The sequence below is a fragment of the Procambarus clarkii genome, chromosome 65, assembly GCF_040958095.1.
Source record: "Procambarus clarkii isolate CNS0578487 chromosome 65, FALCON_Pclarkii_2.0, whole genome shotgun sequence".
In the NCBI taxonomy this organism is placed as follows: Eukaryota; Metazoa; Arthropoda; class Malacostraca; order Decapoda; family Cambaridae; genus Procambarus; species Procambarus clarkii.
The window spans coordinates 2344627-2363546 of NC_091214.1; positions in this window are offsets into that span (position 1 = coordinate 2344627).

An 18920-nucleotide genomic window follows, 5' to 3' on the forward strand; every position below is an offset into this window, starting at 1 on the left:
TGTCGTGTGTGTGTGTGTAGCGGGCCACCAATACTAGCATTACACAGAGTGTGTCGTGTGTGTGTAGCGGGCCACCAATACTAGCATTACACAGAGTGTGTCGTGTGTGTGTGTAGCGGGCCACCAATACTAGCATTACACAGAGTGTCGTGTGTGTGTGTGTAGCGGGCCACCAATACTAGCATTACACAGAGTGTGTGTCGTGTGTGTGTAGCGGGCCACCAATACTAGCATTACACAGAGTGTGTCGTGTGTGTGTGTGTAGCGGGCCACCAATACTAGCATTACACAGAGTGTGTCGTGTGTGTGTGTGTAGCGGGCCACCAATACTAGCATTACACAGAGTGTGTCGTGTGTGTGTGTGTAGCGGGCCACCAATACTAGCATTACACAGAGTGTGTCGTGTGTGTGTAGCGGGCCACCAATACTAGCATTACACAGAGTGTGTCTGTGTGTGTGTGTAGCGGGCCACCAATACTAGCATTACACAGTGTGTCGTTGTGTGTGTAGCGGGCCACCAATACTAGCATTACACAGAGTGTGTGTCGTGTGTGTGTAGCGGGCCACCAATACTAGCATTACACAGTGTGTGTGTGTGTGTGTGTAGCGGGCCACCAATACTGCATTACACAGAGTGTGTCGTGTGTGTGTAGCGGGCCACCAATACTAGCATTACACAGAGTGTGTGTTGTGTGTGTAGCGGGCCACCAATACTAGCATTACACAGAGTGTGTCGTGTGTGTGTGTGTAGCGGGCCACCAATACTAGCATTACACAGAGTGTGTCGTGTGTTGTGTAGCGGGCCACCAATACTAGCATTACACAGAGTGTGTCGTGTGTGTGTGTAGCGGGCCACCAATACTAGCATTACACAGAGTGTGTCGTGTGTGTGTGTAGCGGGCCACCAATACTAGCATTACACAGTGTGTGTCGTGTGTGTGTGTGTAGCGGGCCACCAATACTAGCATTACACAGAGTGTGTCGTGTGGTGTGTGTAGCGGGCCACCAATACTAGCATTACACAGAGTGTGTGTCGTGTGTGTGTGTGTAGCGGGCCACCAATACTAGCATTACACAGTGTGTGTCGTGTGTGTGTAGCGGGCCACCAATACTAGCATTACACAGTGTGTGTCGTGTGTGTGTAGCGGGCCACCAATACTAGCATTACACAGAGTGTGTGTGTGTGTGTAGCGGGCCACCAATACTAGCATTACACAGATGTGTGTCGTGTGTGTGTGTGTAGCGGGCCACCAATACTAGCATTACACAGTGTGTCGTGTGTGTGTGTGTAGCGGGCCACCAATACTAGCATTACACAGAGTGTGTCGTGTGTGTGTGTGTAGCGGGCCACCAATACTAGCATTACACAGTGTGTGTCGTGTGTGTGTGTGTAGCGGGCCACCAATACTAGCATTACACAGTGTGTGTCGTGTGTGTGTGTAGCGGGCCACCAATACTAGCATTACACAGTGTGTGTCGTGTGTGTGTGTGTAGCGGGCCACCAATACTAGCATTACACAGAGTGTGTCGTGTGTGTGTAGCGGGCCACCAATACTAGCATTACACAGAGTGTGTCGTGTGTGTGTGTAGCGGGCCACCAATACTAGCATTACACAGAGTGTGTGTGTGTGTGTGTGTAGCGGGCCACCAATACTAGCATTACACAGAGTGTGTGTGTGTGTGTGTTGTAGCGGGCCACCAATACTAGCATTACACAGAGTGTGTCGTGTGTGTGTAGCGGGCCACCAATACTAGCATTACACAGAGTGTGTCGTGTGTGTGTGTGTAGCGGGCCACCAATACTAGCATTACACAGAGTGTGTCGTGTGTGTGTGTAGTGGGCCACCAATACTAGCATTACACAGTGTGTGTCGTGTGTGTGTGTGTAGCGGGCCACCAATACTAGCATTACACAGAGTGTGTCGTGTGTGTGTGTGTAGCGGGCCACCAATACTAGCATTACACAGAGTGTGTCGTGTGTGTGTAGCGGGCCACCAATACTAGCATTACACAGAGTGTCGTGTGTGTGTGTGTAGCGGGCCACCAATACTAGCATTACACAGAGTGTGTCGTGTGTGTGTAGCGGGCCACCAATACTAGCATTACACAGAGTGTGTCGTGTGTGTGTGTGTAGCGGGCCACCAATACTAGCATTACACAGTGTGTGTGTGTGTGTGTGTAGCGGGCCACCAATACTAGCATTACACAGTGTGTCGTGTGTGTGTGTGTAGCGGGCCACCAATACTAGCATTACACAGAGTGTGTCGTGTGTGTGTGTGTAGCGGGCCACCAATACTAGCATTACACAGAGTGTGTCGTGTGTGTGTAGCGGGCCACCAATACTAGCATTACACAGAGTGTGTGTGTGTGGTGTGTAGCGGGCCACCAATACTAGCATTACACAGAGTGTGTCGTGTGTGTGTGTGTAGCGGGCCACCAATACTAGCATTACACAGTGTGTGTGTGTGTGTGTGTAGCGGGCCACCAATACTAGCATTACACAGAGTGTGGTCGTGTGTGTGTAGCGGGCCACCAATACTAGCATTACACAGATGTGTGTCGTGTGTGTGTGTGTAGCGGGCCACCAATACTAGCATTACACAGAGTGTGTCGTGTGTGTGTGTAGCGGGCCACCAATACTAGCATTACACAGAGTGTGTCGTGTGTGTGTAGCGGGCCACCAATACTAGCATTACACAGAGTGTGTCGTGTGTGTGTGAGCGGGCCACCAATACTAGCATTACACAGAGTGTGTCGTGTGTGTGTGTAGCGGGCCACCAATACTAGCATTACACAGAGTGTGTCGTGTGTGTGTGTAGCGGGCCACCAATACTAGCATTACACAGAGTGTGTCGTGTGTGTGTGTAGCGGGCCACCAATACTAGCATTACACAGAGTGTGTGTGTGTGTGTAGCGGGCCACCAATACTAGCATTACACAGTGTGTGTCGTGTGTGTGTAGCGGGCCACCAATACTAGCATTACACAGTGTGTGTCGTGTGTGTGTGTAGCGGGCCACCAATACTAGCATTACACAGAGTGTGTCGTGTGTGTGTAGCGGGCCACCAATACTAGCATTACACAGTGTGTGTCGTGTGTGTGTAGCGGGCCACCAATACTAGCATTACACAGAGTGTGTCGTGTGTGTGTGTAGCGGGCCACCAATACTAGCATTACACAGAGTGTGTGTGTGTGTGTGTAGCGGGCCACCAATACTAGCATTACACAGTGTGTGTCGTGTGTGTGTGTAGCGGGCCACCAATACTAGCATTACACAGAGTTGGTCGTGTGTGTGTGTAGCGGGCCACCAATACTAGCATTACACAGAGTGTGTCGTGTGTGTGTGTAGCGGGCCACCAATACTAGCATTACACAGTGTGTGCGTGTGTGTGTGTAGCGGGCCACCAATACTAGCATTACACAGTGTGTGTCGTGTGTGTGTAGCGGGCCACCAATACTAGCATTACACAGTGTGTGTGTGTGTGTGTAGCGGGCCACCAATACTAGCATTACACAGAGTGTGTCGTGTGTGTGTGTGTAGCGGGCCACCAATACTAGCATTACACAGAGTGTGTCGTGTGTGTGTGTGTAGCGGGCCACCAATACTAGCATTACACAGTGTGTCGTGTGTGTGTGTGTAGCGGGCCACCAATACTAGCATTACACAGAGTGTGTGTGTGTGTGTGTGTAGCGGGCCACCAATACTAGCATTACACAGAGTGTCGTGTGTGTGTGTAGCGGGCCACCAATACTAGCATTACACAGTGTGTGTCGTGTGTGTGTAGCGGGCCACCAATACTAGCATTACACAGTGTGTCGTGTGTGTGTGTAGCGGGCCACCAATACTAGCATTACACAGAGTGTGTCGTGTGTGTGTGTGTAGCGGGCCACCAATACTAGCATTACACAGAGTGTCGTGTGTGTGTGTGTAGCGGGCCACCAATACTAGCATTACACAGTGTGTCGTGTGTGTGTGTGTAGCGGGCCACCAATACTAGCATTACACAGAGTGTGTGTGTGTGTGTAGCGGGCCACCAATACTAGCATTACACAGTGTGTGTGTGTGTGTGTAGCGGGCCACCAATACTAGCATTACACAGTGTGTGTCGTGTGTGTGTGTGTAGCGGGCCACCAATACTAGCATTACACAGAGTGTGTGTCGTGTGTGTGTGTGTAGCGGGCCACCAATACTAGCATTACACAGTGTGTGTCGTGTGTGTGTAGCGGGCCACCAATACTAGCATTACACAGTGTGTCGTGTGTGTGTGTGTAGCGGGCCACCAATACTAGCATTACACAGAGTGTGTGTCGTGTGTGTGTGTAGCGGGCCACCAATACTAGCATTACACAGTGTGGTCGTGTGTGTGTAGCGGGCCACCAATACTAGCATTACACAGTGTGTGTCGTGTGTGTGTAGCGGGCCACCAATACTAGCATTACACAGTGTGTGTCGTGTGTGTGTGTGTGTAGCGGGCCACCAATACTAGCATTACACAGTGTCGTGTGTGTGTGTGTAGCGGGCCACCAATACTAGCATTACACAGAGTGTGTCGTGTGTGTGTGTGTAGCGGGCCACCAATACTAGCATTACACAGAGTGTGTCGTGTGTGTTGTAGCGGGCCACCAATACTAGCATTACACAGTGTGTGTGTGTGTGTGTGTGTAGCGGGCCACCAATACTAGCATTACACAGAGTGTGTGTGTCGTGTGTGTGTGTGTAGCGGGCCACCAATACTAGCATTACACAGAGTGTGTCGTGTGTGTGTAGCGGGCCACCAATACTAGCATTACACAGAGTGTGTCGTGTGTGTGTGTAGCGGGCCACCAATACTAGCATTACACAGTGTGTCGTCTGTGTGTGTGTAGCGGGCCACCAATACTAGCATTACACAGGTGTGTCGTGTGTGTGTGTGTAGCGGGCCACCAATACTAGCATTACACAGTGTGTGTCGTGTGTGTGTGTGTAGCGGGCCACCAATACTAGCATTACACAGAGTGTGTCGTGTGTGTGTAGCGGGCCACCAATACTAGCATTACACAGAGTGTGTCGTGTGTGTGTGTAGCGGGCCACCAATACTAGCATTACACAGTGTGTCGTGTGTGTGTGTAGCGGGCCACCAATACTAGCATTACACAGAGTGTGTCGTGTGTGTGTGTAGCGGGCCACCAATACTAGCATTACACAGTGTGTGTCGTGTGTGTGTGTGTGTAGCGGGCCACCAATACTAGCATTACACAGAGTGTGTCGTGTGTGTGTGTAGCGGGCCACCAATACTAGCATTACACAGAGTGTGTCGTGTGTGTGTGTGTAGCGGGCCACCAATACTAGCATTACACAGTGTGTCGTGTGTGTGTGTGTAGCGGGCCACCAATACTAGCATTACACAGAGTGTGTCGTGTGTGTGTGTGTAGCGGGCCACCAATACTAGCATTACACAGTGTGTGTCGTGTGTGTGTGTGTGTAGCGGGCCACCAATACTAGCATTACACAGTGTGTGTCGTGTGTGTGTGTAGCGGGCCACCAATACTAGCATTACACAGTGTGTCGTGTGTGTGTGTAGCGGGCCACCAATACTAGCATTACACAGAGTGTGTCGTGTGTGTGTAGCGGGCCACCAATACTAGCATTACACAAGGTGTGTCGGTGTGTGTGTGTAGCCGGGCCAGCCAATACTAGCATTACACAGTGTGTGTCGTGTGTGTGTGTGTAGAGGGCCACCAATACTAGCATTACCCGAGTGTGGGGTCGTGTGTGTGTAGCGGGCCACCAATACTAGCATTACACAGATGTGTGTCGTGTGTGTGTGTAGCGGGCCACCAATACTAGCATTACACAGAGTGTGTCGTTGTGTGTGTGTGTAGCGGGGCCACCAATACGAGCATTACACAGAGTGGTCGTTGTGTGTGTGTGTGTAGCGGGCCACCAATGCTAGCATTAAACACAGAGTGTGTCGTGTGTGTGTAGCGGGCCACCAATACTAGCATTAACACAGGTGTGTGTCGTGTGTGTTGTAGCGGGCCACCAATACTAGCATTACACAGTGTGTGTCGTGTGTGTGTGTGTAGCGGGCAACCATACTAGCATTACACGATGTGTGTCGTGTGGTGTTGTAGCGGGCCACCAATACTAGCATTACACAGTGTGTGTCGTGTGTGTGTAGCGGGCCACCAATACTAGCATTACACAGTGCGTGTGTGTGTGTGTAGCGGGCCACCAATACTAGCATTACACAGAGTGTGTCGTGTGTGTGTGTGTAGCGGGCCACCAATACTAGCATTACACAGGTGTGTGTGTGTGTGTGTAGCGGGCCACCAATACTAGCATTACACAGAGTGTGTGTCGTGTGTGTGTGTAGCGGGCCACCAATACTAGCATTACACAGTGTGTCGTGTGTGTGTGTGTAGCGGGCCACCAATACTAGCATTACACAGTGTGTGTCGTGTGTGTGTGTAGCGGGCCACCAATACTAGCATTACACAGTGTGTGTGTGTGTGTGTAGCGGGCCACCAATACTAGCATTACACAGTGTGTGTCGTGTGTGTGTAGCGGGCCACCAATACTAGCATTACACAGAGTGTGTGTCGTGTGTGTGTGTGTAGCGGGCCACCAATACTAGCATTACACAGAGTGTGTCGTGTGTGTGTGTGTAGCGGGCCACCAATACTAGCATTACACAGAGTGTGTCGTGTGTGTGTGTGTAGCGGGCCACCAATACTAGCATTACACAGAGTGTGTGTCGTGTGTGTGTGTGTAGCGGGGCCACCAATACTAGCATTACACAGAGTGTGTCGTGTGTGTGTGTGTAGCGGGCCACCAATACTAGCATTACACAGAGTGTGTGTCGTGTGTGTGTGTAGCGGGCCACCAATACTAGCATTACACAGGTGTGTCGTGTGTGTGTGTGTAGCGGGCCACCAATACTAGCATTACACAGAGTGTGGTCGTGTTGTGTTGTTAGCGGGCCACCAATACTAGCATTACACAGAGTGTGTCGTGTGTGTGTGTGTAGCGGGCCACCAATACTAGCATTACACAGAGTGTGTCGTGGTGTGTGTGTAGCGGGCCCACCAATACTAGCATTACACAGAGTGGTTGTGTGTGTGTGTGTAGCGGCCACCAATACTAGCATTACACAGTGTGTGTCGTGGTGTGTGTAGCGGGCCACCAATACTAGCATTACACAGAGTGTGTCGTGTGTGTGGTAGCGGGCCACCAATACTAGCATTACACAGAGTGTGTCGTGTGTGTGTGTTAGCGGGGCCACGGAATACTAGCAATTACACAGAGTGTGTCGTGTGTGTTGTGTAGCGGGGCCACCCAATACTAGCATTACACAGTGTGTGTCGTGTGTGTGTGTGTAGCGGGCCACCAATACTAGCATTACACAGGTGTTGGTCGTGGTGTGGTGTAGCGGGCCACCCAATACTAGCATTACACAGAGTGTGTCGTGTGCTGTGTGTAGCGGGCCACCAATACTATCATTTACAAAGAGTGTGTCGTGTGTGTAGTAGCGGGCCACCAATACTAGCATTACACAGAGTGTGTCGTGTGTGTGTGTGTAGCGGGCCACCAATACTAGCATTACACAGAGTGTGTCGTGGGTGTGGTGTGTAGCGGAGCACCAATACTAGCATTACACAGAGTGTGTCGTGTGTGGTGGTGGTACGTTCGTGGGCCACCAATACTAGGCATTACACAGAGTGTGTGCGTGTGTGGTGTGTAGCGGGCCACCAATACTAGCATTACACAGAATGTGTGTCGTGTGTGTGTGTGTAGCGGGCCACCAATACTAGCATTACACAGAGTGTGTCGTGTGTGTGTGTGTAGCGGTGCCACCAATTACTAGCATTACACAGAGGTGTGTCGTGTTGTGTGTGTAGCGGGCCACCAATACTAGCATTACACAGATGTGTGTCGTGTGTGGTGTAGCGGGCCACCAATACTAGGCATTACACAGAGTGTGTCGTGTGGTGTGTGTGTAGCGGGCCACCAATACTAGCATTACACAGAGTGTGTCCGTGTGTGTGTGTGTAGCGGGCCACCAATACTAGCATTACACAGAGTGTGTCGTGTGTGTGTGTAGCGGGCCACCAATACTAGCATTACACAGATGTGTGTCGTCGTGTGTGTGTGTAGCGGGCCACCAATACTAGCATTACACAGTGTGTGTCGTGGTGTGTGTGTAGCGGGCAGCCACCAATACTAGCATTACACAGAGTGTGTCGTGTGTGTGTGTGTAGCGGGCACACAATACTAGCATTACACAGAGTGTGTCGTGTGTGTGTGTGTAGCGGGCCACCAATACTAGCATGACACAGAGTGTGTCGTGTGTGTGTGTGTAGCGGGCCACCAATACTAGCATTACAGCAGTGTGTGTCGTGTGTGTTGTAGCGGGCCACCAATACTAGCATTACACAGTGTGTGTCGTGTGTGTGTGTAGCGGGCCACCAATACTAGCATTACACAGTGTGTGTCGTGTGTGTTGTAGCGGGCCACCAATACTAGCATTACACAGAGTGTGTCGTGTGTGTGTGTGTATGCGGGCCACCAATACTAGCATTACACAAGTGTGTTCGTGTGTGTTTGTAGCGGCCACCAATACTAGCATTACACAGTGTGTGTCGTGTGTGTGTGTGTGTAGCGGGCCACCAATACTAGCATTACACAGAGTGTCGTGTGTGTGTGTGTCAAGCGGGGCCAACAATACTAGCATTACAAAGAGTGTGTCGTGTGTGTGTAGCGGGCCACCAATACTAGCATTACACAGAGTGTGTCGTGTGTGTGTAGCGGGCCACCAATACTAGCATTACACAGAGTGTGTCGTGTGTGTGTGTAGCGGGCCACCAATACTAGCATTACACAGAGTGTGTGTGTGTGTGTGTAGCGGGCCACCAATACTAGCATTACACAGAGTGTGTCGTGTGTGTGTGTGTAGCGGGCCACCAATACTAGCATTACACAGAGTGTGTCGTGTGTGTGTAGCGGGCCACCAATACTAGCATTACACAGTGTGTGTGTGTGTGTGTGTAGCGGGCCACCAATACTAGCATTACACAGTGTGTCGTGTGTGTGTGTGTAGCGGGCCACCAATACTAGCATTACACAGTGTGTGTCGTGTGTGTGTAGCGGGCCACCAATACTAGCATTACACAGTGTGTGTCGTGTGTGTGTAGCGGGCCACCAATACTAGCATTACACAGTGTGTGTCGTGTGTGTGTGTGTAGCGGGCCACCAATACTAGCATTACACAGAGTGTGTGTGTGTGTGTGTAGCGGGCCACCAATACTAGCATTACACAGTGTGTGTCGTGTGTGTGTGTAGCGGGCCACCAATACTAGCATTACACAGTGTGTGTCGTGTGTGTGTAGCGGGCCACCAATACTAGCATTACACAGAGTGTGTCGTGTGTGTGTGTAGCGGGCCACCAATACTAGCATTACACAGAGTGTGTCGTGTGTGTGTGTGTAGCGGGCCACCAATACTAGCATTACACAGAGTGTGTCGTGTGTGTGTAGCGGGCCACCAATACTAGCATTACACAGTGTGTGTCGTGTGTGTGTGTAGCGGGCCACCAATACTAGCATTACACAGTGTGTGTCGTGTGTGTGTGTGTAGCGGGCCACCAATACTAGCATTACACAGAGTGTGTGTGTGTGTGTGTAGCGGGCCACCAATACTAGCATTACACAGAGTGTGTCGTGTGTGTGTGTAGCGGGCCACCAATACTAGCATTACACAGAGTGTGTCGTGTGTGTGTGTGTAGCGGGCCACCAATACTAGCATTACACAGTGTGTGTCGTGTGTGTGTGTGTAGCGGGCCACCAATACTAGCATTACACAGTGTGTGTGTGTGTGTGTGTAGCGGGCCACCAATACTAGCATTACACAGAGTGTGTCGTGTGTGTGTAGCGGGCCACCAATACTAGCATTACACAGAGTGTGTCGTGTGTGTGTGTAGCGGGCCACCAATACTAGCATTACACAGAGTGTGTCGTGTGTGTGTGTGTAGCGGGCCACCAATACTAGCATTACACAGAGTGTGTCGTGTGTGTGTAGCGGGCCACCAATACTAGCATTACACAGTGTGTGTCGTGTGTGTGTGTGTAGCGGGCCACCAATACTAGCATTACACAGAGTGTGTGTGTGTGTGTGTAGCGGGCCACCAATACTAGCATTACACAGAGTGTGTCGTGTGTGTGTGTGTAGCGGGCCACCAATACTAGCATTACACAGTGTGTGTCGTGTGTGTGTGTGTAGCGGGCCACCAATACTAGCATTACACAGAGTGTGTCGTGTGTGTGTGTGTAGCGGGCCACCAATACTAGCATTACACAGAGTGTGTCGTGTGTGTGTGTGTGTAGCGGGCCACCAATACTAGCATTACACAGTGTGTGTCGTGTGTGTGTAGCGGGCCACCAATACTAGCATTACACAGAGTGTGTCGTGTGTGTGTAGCGGGCCACCAATACTAGCATTACACAGAGTGTGTCGTGTGTGTGTGTAGCGGGCCACCAATACTAGCATTACACAGTGTGTGTCGTGTGTGTGTGTAGCGGGCCACCAATACTAGCATTACACAGAGTGTGTCGTGTGTGTGTGTGTAGCGGGCCACCAATACTAGCATTACACAGTGTGTGTCGTGTGTGTGTGTGTAGCGGGCCACCAATACTAGCATTACACAGTGTGTGTGTGTGTGTGTAGCGGGCCACCAATACTAGCATTACACAGTGTGTGTCGTGTGTGTGTGTGTAGCGGGCCACCAATACTAGCATTACACAGAGTGTGTCGTGTGTGTGTAGCGGGCCACCAATACTAGCATTACACAGAGTGTGTCGTGTGTGTGTGTGTAGCGGGCCACCAATACTAGCATTACACAGAGTGTGTCGTGTGTGTGTGTGTAGCGGGCCACCAATACTAGCATTACACAGAGTGTGTCGTGTGTGTGTGTAGCGGGCCACCAATACTAGCATTACACAGTGTGTGTCGTGTGTGTGGTGTAGCGGGCCACCAATACTAGCATTACACAGAGTGTGTCGTGTGTGTGTGTAGCGGGCCACCAATACTAGCATTACACAGAGTGTGTCGTGTGTGTGTGTGTAGCGGGCCACCAATACTAGCATTACACAGAGTGTGTGTGTGTGTGTGTAGCGGGCCACCAATACTAGCATTACACAGAGTGTGTCGTGTGTGTGTGTGTAGCGGGCCACCAATACTAGCATTACACAGTGTGTCGTGTGTGTGTGTGTAGCGGGCCACCAATACTAGCATTACACAGAGTGTGTCGTGTGTGTGTGTGTAGCGGGCCACCAATACTAGCATTACACAGAGTGTGTCGTGTGTGTGTAGCGGGCCACCAATACTAGCATTACACAGAGTGTGTCGTGTGTGTGTAGCGGGCCACCAATACTAGCATTACACAGAGTGTGTCGTGTGTGTGTAGCGGGCCACCAATACTAGCATTACACAGAGTGTGTGTGTGTGTGTGTAGCGGGCCACCAATACTAGCATTACACAGTGTGTCGTGTGTGTGTGTGTGTAGCGGGCCACCAATACTAGCATTACACAGAGTGTGTGTGTGTGTGTGTGTAGCGGGCCACCAATACTAGCATTACACAGAGTGTGTCGTGTGTGTGTGTGTAGCGGGCCACCAATACTAGCATTACACAGTGTGTGTCGTGTGTGTGTGTGTAGCGGGCCACCAATACTAGCATTACACAGAGTGTGTCGTTGTGTGGTGTAGCGGGCACCAATACTAGCATTACACAGGTGTGTCGTGTGTGTGTGTAGCGGGCCACCAATACTAGCATTACACAGAGTGTGTCGTGTGTGTGTAGCGGCCACAAGTACTAGCATTACACAGAGTGTGTCGTGTGTGTGTAGCGGGCCACCAATACTAGCATTACACAGGTGTGTCGTGTGTGTGTGTGTAGCGGGCCACCAATACTAGCATTACCAAGAGTGTGTCGTGTGTGCTGTGATAGGGGCCACCAATACTTAAGCAATTACACAGAGTGGTCGTGTGTGTGTGGTGTAGCGGGCCACCAATACTAGCATTACACAGAGTGTGTCGTGTGTGTGTGTGTAGTAGGGCCACCAATACTAGGCATTACACAGAGTGTGTCGTGTGTGTGTAGCGGGGCACCAATACTAGCATTACACAGTGTGTGTCGTGTGTTGTGGTAGCGGGCCACCAATACTAGCATTACACAGTGTGTGTCGTGTGTGTGTGTGTAGCGGGCCACCAATACTAGCATTACACAGTGTGTGTCGTGTGTGTGTAGCGGGCCACCAATACTAGCATTACACAGTGTGTGTCGTGGTGTGTGGTAGCGGGCCACCAATACTAGCAGTTACACAGTGTGTGTCGTGTGTGTGTAGCGGGCCACCAATACTAGCATTACACAGAGTGTGTCGTGTGTGTGTGTGTAGCGGGCCACCAATACTAGCATTACACAGCGTGTGTCGTGTGTGTGGTGTAGCGGGCCACCAATACTAGCATTACACAGTGTGTGTCGTGTGTGTGTGTGTAGCGGGCCACCAATACTAGCATTACACAGTGTGTGTCGTGTGTGTGTGTGTAGCGGGCCACCAATACTAGCATTACACAGTGTGTCGTCTGTGTGTGTGTAGCGGGCCACCAATACTCAGCATTACACAGAGTGTGTCGTGATCGTGTGTGTGTAGCGGGCCACCAATACTAGCATTACACAGAGTGTGTCGTGTGTGTGTAGCGGGCCACCAATACTAGCATTACACAGTGTGTGTCGTGTGTGTGTGTGTAGCGGGCCACCAATACTAGCATTACACAGTGTGTGTCGTGTGTGTGTGTGTAGCGGGCCACCAATACTAGCATTACACAGAGTGTGTCGTGTGTGTGTGTAGCGGGCCACCAATACTAGCATTACACAGAGTGTGTCGTGTGTGTGTGTGTAGCGGGCCACCAATACTAGCATTACACAGTGTGTGTCGTCTGTGTGTGTGTAGCGGGCCATCAATACTAGCATTACACAGTGTGTGTCGTGTGTGTGTGTGTAGCGGGCCACCAATACTAGCATTACACAGTGTGTGTCGTGTGTGTGTGTGTAGCGGGCCACCAATACTAGCATTACACAGAGTGTGTCGTGTGTGTGTAGCGGGCCACCAATACTAGCATTACACAGAGTGTGTCGTGTGTGTGTGTGTAGCGGGCCACCAATACTAGCATTACACAGAGTGTGTCGTGTGTGTGTGTGTAGCGGGCCACCAATACTAGCATTACACAGAGTGTGTCGTGTTGTGTGTGTAGCGGGCCACCAATTACTAGCATTACACAGTGTGTGTCGTGTGTGTGTGTGTAGCGGGCCACCAATACTAGCATTACACAGAGTGTGTCGTTGTGTGTGTAGCGGGCCACCAATACTAGCATTACACAGAGTGTGTCGTGTGTGTGTGTGTAGCGGGCCACCAATACTAGCATTACACAGATGTGTGTCGTGTGTGTGTGTGTAGCGGGCCACCAATACTTAGCATTACACAGAGTGTGTCGTGTGGTGTGTGTAGCGGGCCACCAATACTAGCATTACACAGTGTGTGTCGTGTGTGTGTGTGTAGCGGGGCCACCAATACTAGCATTACACAGTGTGTGTCGTGTGTGTGTGTAGCGGGCCACCAATACTAGCATTACACAATGTGTGTCGTGTGTGTGTAGCGGGCCACCAATACTAGCATTACACAGAGTGTGTCGTGTGTGTGTGTAGCGGGCCACCAATACTAGCATTACACAGTGTGTGTCGTGTGTGTGTGTGTAGCGGGCCACCAATACTAGCATTACACAGAGTGTGTCGTGTGTGTGTGTAGCGGGCCACCAATACTAGCATTACACAGTGTGTGTCGTGTGTGTGTGTGTAGCGGGCCACCAATACTAGCATTACACAGTGTGTGTCGTGTGTGTGTAGCGGGCCACCAATACCAGCATTACACAGTGTGTGTCGTGTGTGTGTGTGTAGCGGGCCACCAAATACTAAGCATTACACAGAGTGTGTCATGTGTATGTAGCGGGCCACCAATACTAGCATTACACAGAGTGTGTCGTGTGTGTGTGTGTAGCGGGCCACCAATACTAGCATTACACAGAGTGTGTCGTGTGTGTGTGTGTGTAGCGGGCCACCAATACTAGCATTACACAGAGTGTGTCGTGTGTGTGTGTAGCGGGCCACCAATACTAGCATTACACAGTGTGTGTCGTGTGTGTGCGTGTAGCGGGCCACCAATACTAGCATTACACAGAGTGTGTCGTGTGTGTGTGTGTAGCGGGCCACCAATACTAGCATTACACAGAGTGTGTCGTGTGTGTGTGTGTAGCTGGCCACCAATACTTGCATTACACAGAGTGTGTCGTGTGTGTGTGTGTAGCGGGCCACCAATACTAGCATTACACAGAGTGTGTCGTGTGTGTGTGTGTATCGGACCACCAATACTAGCATTACACAGTGTGTGTCGTGTGTGTGTGTGTAGCGGGCCACCAATACTAGCATTACACAGAGTGTGTCGTGTGTGTGTGTGTAGCGGGCCACCAATACTAGCATTACACAGAGTGTGTCGTGTGTGTGTAGCGGGCCACCAATACTAGCATTACACAGAGTGTGTCGTGTGTGAGTAGCGGGCCACTAATACTAGCATTACACAGAGTGTGTCGTGTGTGTGTAGCGGGCCACCAATACTAGCATTACACAGAGTGTGTTGTGTGTGTGTGTGTAGCGGGCCACCAATACTAGCATTACACAGTGTGTGTCGTGTGTGTGTGTGTGTAGCGGGCCACCAATACTAGCATTACACAGAGTGTGTCGTGTGTGTGTGTGTAGCGGGCCACCAATACTAGCATTACACAGAGTGTGTCGTGTGTGTGTGTGTGTAGCGGGCCACCAATACTAGCATTACACAGAGTGTGTCGTGTGTGTGTAGCGGGCCACCAATACTAGCATTACACAGTGTGTGTCGTGTGTGTGCGTGTAGCGGGCCACCAATACTAGCATTACACAGATTGTGTTGTGTGTGTGTGTGTAGCGGGCCACCAATACTAGCATTACACAGTGTGTGTCGTGTGTGTGTGTGTGTAGCGGGCCACCAATACTAGCATTACACAGTGTGTGTCGTGTGTGTGTGTGTAGCGGGCCACCAATACTAGCATTACACAGAGTGTGTCGTGTGTGTGTGTGTAGCGGGCCACCAATACTAGCATTACACAGAGTGTGTCGTTTGTGTGTAGCGGGCCACCAATACTAGCATTACACAGAGTGTGTCGTGTGTGTGTAGCGGGCCACCAATACTAGCATTACACAGAGTGTGTCGTGTGTGTGTGTGTAGCGGGCCACCAATACTAGCATTACACAGAGTGTGTCGTGTGTGTGTGTGTGTAGCGGGCCACCAATACTAGCATTACACAGAGTGTGTCGTGTGTGTGTAGTGGGCCACCAATACTAGCATTACACAGTGTGTGTCGTGTGTGTGCGTGTAGCGGGCCACCAATACTAGCATTACACAGAGTGTGTTGTGTGTGTGTGTGTAGCGGGCCACCAATACTAGCATTACACAGTGTGTGTCGTGTGTGTGTGTGTGTAGCGGGCCACCAATACTAGCATTACACAGAGTGTGTCGTGTGTGTGTGTGTAGCGGGCCACCAATACTAGCATTACACAGAGTGTGTCGTTTGTGTGTAGCGGGCCACCAATACTAGCATTACACAGAGTGTGTCGTGTGTGTGTAGCGGGCCACCAATACTAGCATTACACAGAGTGTGTCGTGTGTGTGTGTGTAGCGGGCCACCAATACTAGCATTACACAGAGTGTGTCGTGTGTGTGTAGCGGGCCACCAATACTAGCATTACACAGTATGTGTCGTGTGTGTGTAGCGAGCCACCAATACTAGCATTACACAGAGTGTGTCGTGTGTGTGTGTGTAGCGGGCCACCAATACTAGCATTACACAGTGTGTGTCGTGTGTGTGTAGCGGGCCACCAATACTAGCATTACACAGCGTGTGTCGTGTGTGTGTGTGTAGCGGGCCACCAATACTAGCATTACACAGAGTGTGTCGTGTGTGTGTGTGTAGCGGGCCGCCAATACTAGCATTACACAGTGTGTGTCGTGTGTGTGTAGCGGGCCACCAATACTAGCATTACACAGAGTGTGTCGTGTGTGTGTGTGTAGCGGGACACCAATACTAGCATTACACAGTGTGTGTCGTGTGTGTGTAGCGGGCCACCAATACTAGCATTACACAGAGTGTGTCGTGTGTGTGTGTGTGTAGCGGGCCGCCAATACTAGCATTACACAGTGTGTGTCGTGTGTGTGTGTGTGTAGCGGGCCACCAATACTAGCATTACACAGTGTGTGTCGTGTGTGTGCGTGTAGCGGGCCACTAATACTAGCATTACACAGAGTGTGTCGTGTGTGTGTAGCGGGCCACCAATACTAGCATTACACAGTGTGTGTCGTGTGTGTGTAGCGGGCCACCAATACTAGCATTACACAGAGTGTGTCGTGTGTGTGTAGCGGGCCACCAATACTAGCATTACACAGTGTGTGTCGTGTGTGTGTGTAGCGGGCCAACAATACTAGCATTACACAGAGTGTGTCGTGTGTGTGTAGCGGGCCACCAATACTAGCATTACACAGTGTGTGTCGTGTGTGTGTGTAGCGGGCCACCAATACTAGCATTACACAGTGTGTGTCGTGTGTGTGTGTGTAACGGGCCACCAATACTAGCATTACACAGAGTGTGTAGCGGGCTTCGCTAGTCTATTCTGCCACCGTGAAGTAATCTACACCATAGTACCCACGGTAGTTAGTGTGTGGGTCTTGGGTAGTCCAGACATGGCAGTTCAATCCCACCGCATTTCCTCAATATTCTCCCATATACCATATCTACTCATTTTCACCATTCATCAATAAACACGAATACATACACACACACATACACACAGGGGAACTGAAAGGTATGTACCCCTCAGGGTACCGTGTAACTGAAGGGTATGAGCTACGAAGAGAGACTACGGGAATTAAACCTCACGTCGCTGGAAGACAGAAGAGTTTGGGTGGACATGATCACCACATACAAGATTCTTAAAGGAATTGATCTCCTGGAGGGTAGACTCTCATTTCTCTTAATGTTTTGCGGACGATGTCAAAATTATGAGAATGATTAGGATAGAGTTGGACTGCTTAAGGCTTTAAGAAGACCCAGATAAATTGAAGGAATGGTCGGACAAATTGTTGTTAGAGTTTAACCCAAGCAAATGTAATGTAACGAAAATAGGCGTAGAGAGCAGGAGGCCAGATACAAGGTATCAACTGGGAGATGAAATTCTTTAAGAGTTGGAGAGAGAAAAAGACTTGGGAGTTGATATCACGCTAGACCTGTCTCCTGCAGCCCATATCAAGAGGATAACATCAGCGGCATATGCCAGGCTGGCCAACATAAGAACAGCATTTAGAAACTTGTGTAAGGAATCATTCAGAACTTTGTATACCACATATGTTAGGCCAATCCTGAAGCATGCAGCCCCAGCATGGAATCCATATCTAGTCAAGAATAAGACTAAACTGGAAAAGATTCAAAGGTTTGCCACCAGACTAGTACCCGAGCTGAGAGGTATGAGCTACGAGAAGAGACTACGGGAATTAAACCTCACTTCGCTGGAAGACAGAAGAGTTAGGGGGACATGATCACTACATTGAAGATTCTCAAGGGAATTGATAAGGTAGATAAAGACAGCTATTTAACACAAAGGGCACACACACTAGAGGACACAGGTGGAAACTGAGTGCCCAAATGAGCCACAGAGATATTAGAAAGAACTTTTTTAGTGTCAGAGTGGTTGACAAATAGAATGCATTAGGAAGAGATGTGGTGGAGGCTGACTCCATACACAGTTTCAAGTGTAGATATGATAGAGCCCAATAGGCTCAGGAACCTGTACACCTGTTGATTGACGGTTGAGAGGCGGGACCAAAGAGCCAGAGCTCAACCCCCGCAAGTACAAATAGGTGAGTACACACACACACACACACACACACACACACACACACACACACACACACACACACACACACACACACACACACAGACACACACACACACACACACACACACACCCCACCCCCCACCCTCTTCACTTGACCCCCCACCCCTCATCCCAGTATCCTCTGCAACCCTGGTATCCACCTCACAAATCCTCACACCCATGGCACAGCTTCCTCCACCAGCAGAACACTCATCAAGGAGGAGATTTGAGAAGGGACAGAAGAAAGTGAGCCTCAAAGCAATGTACACTAACATAGATGGAATTACAAATAAAGCAAATGAACTTGGAGAATGGGTACTAGAGGAAAACCCAGACATAATAGCACTCACAGAAACAAAGCTGACGAAAACAATAACAAATGCAGTGTTCCCACAGGACTATTATGTTATGAGGACAGAGAGAGAAGGAAGAGGTGGTGGTGGTGTAGCCCTGCTGGTAAGAAAAGGCTGGGATTTTGAGGAGTTGGTTGTTCAGGGATGTGAAGGTTTCAGTGACTACATAATAGGAACAATAACCACTGGAGGGCAAAAAAATTATAGTCGTAGTCATATATAATCCACCACCAAATGACAGAAGACCCAGACAGGAATATGATAGAAACAATATGGCCACCATTAACATAATAGAGAGAGCAGCTTCTGTTGCTAGCAGGAATGGATCTGGACTACTAATCGTGGGAGATTTCAACCATGGGAAGATACATTGGGAGAACAGAGACCCGCATGGAGGACCAGAAACATGGAGAGCTAAGCTGTTGGACGTGGCAACAAGAAACTTTCTAAGCCAGCACATCAAGGATCCAACAAGAATGAGAGGAGAGGATGAACCAGCAATGCTTGATCTGATATTTACCCTAAA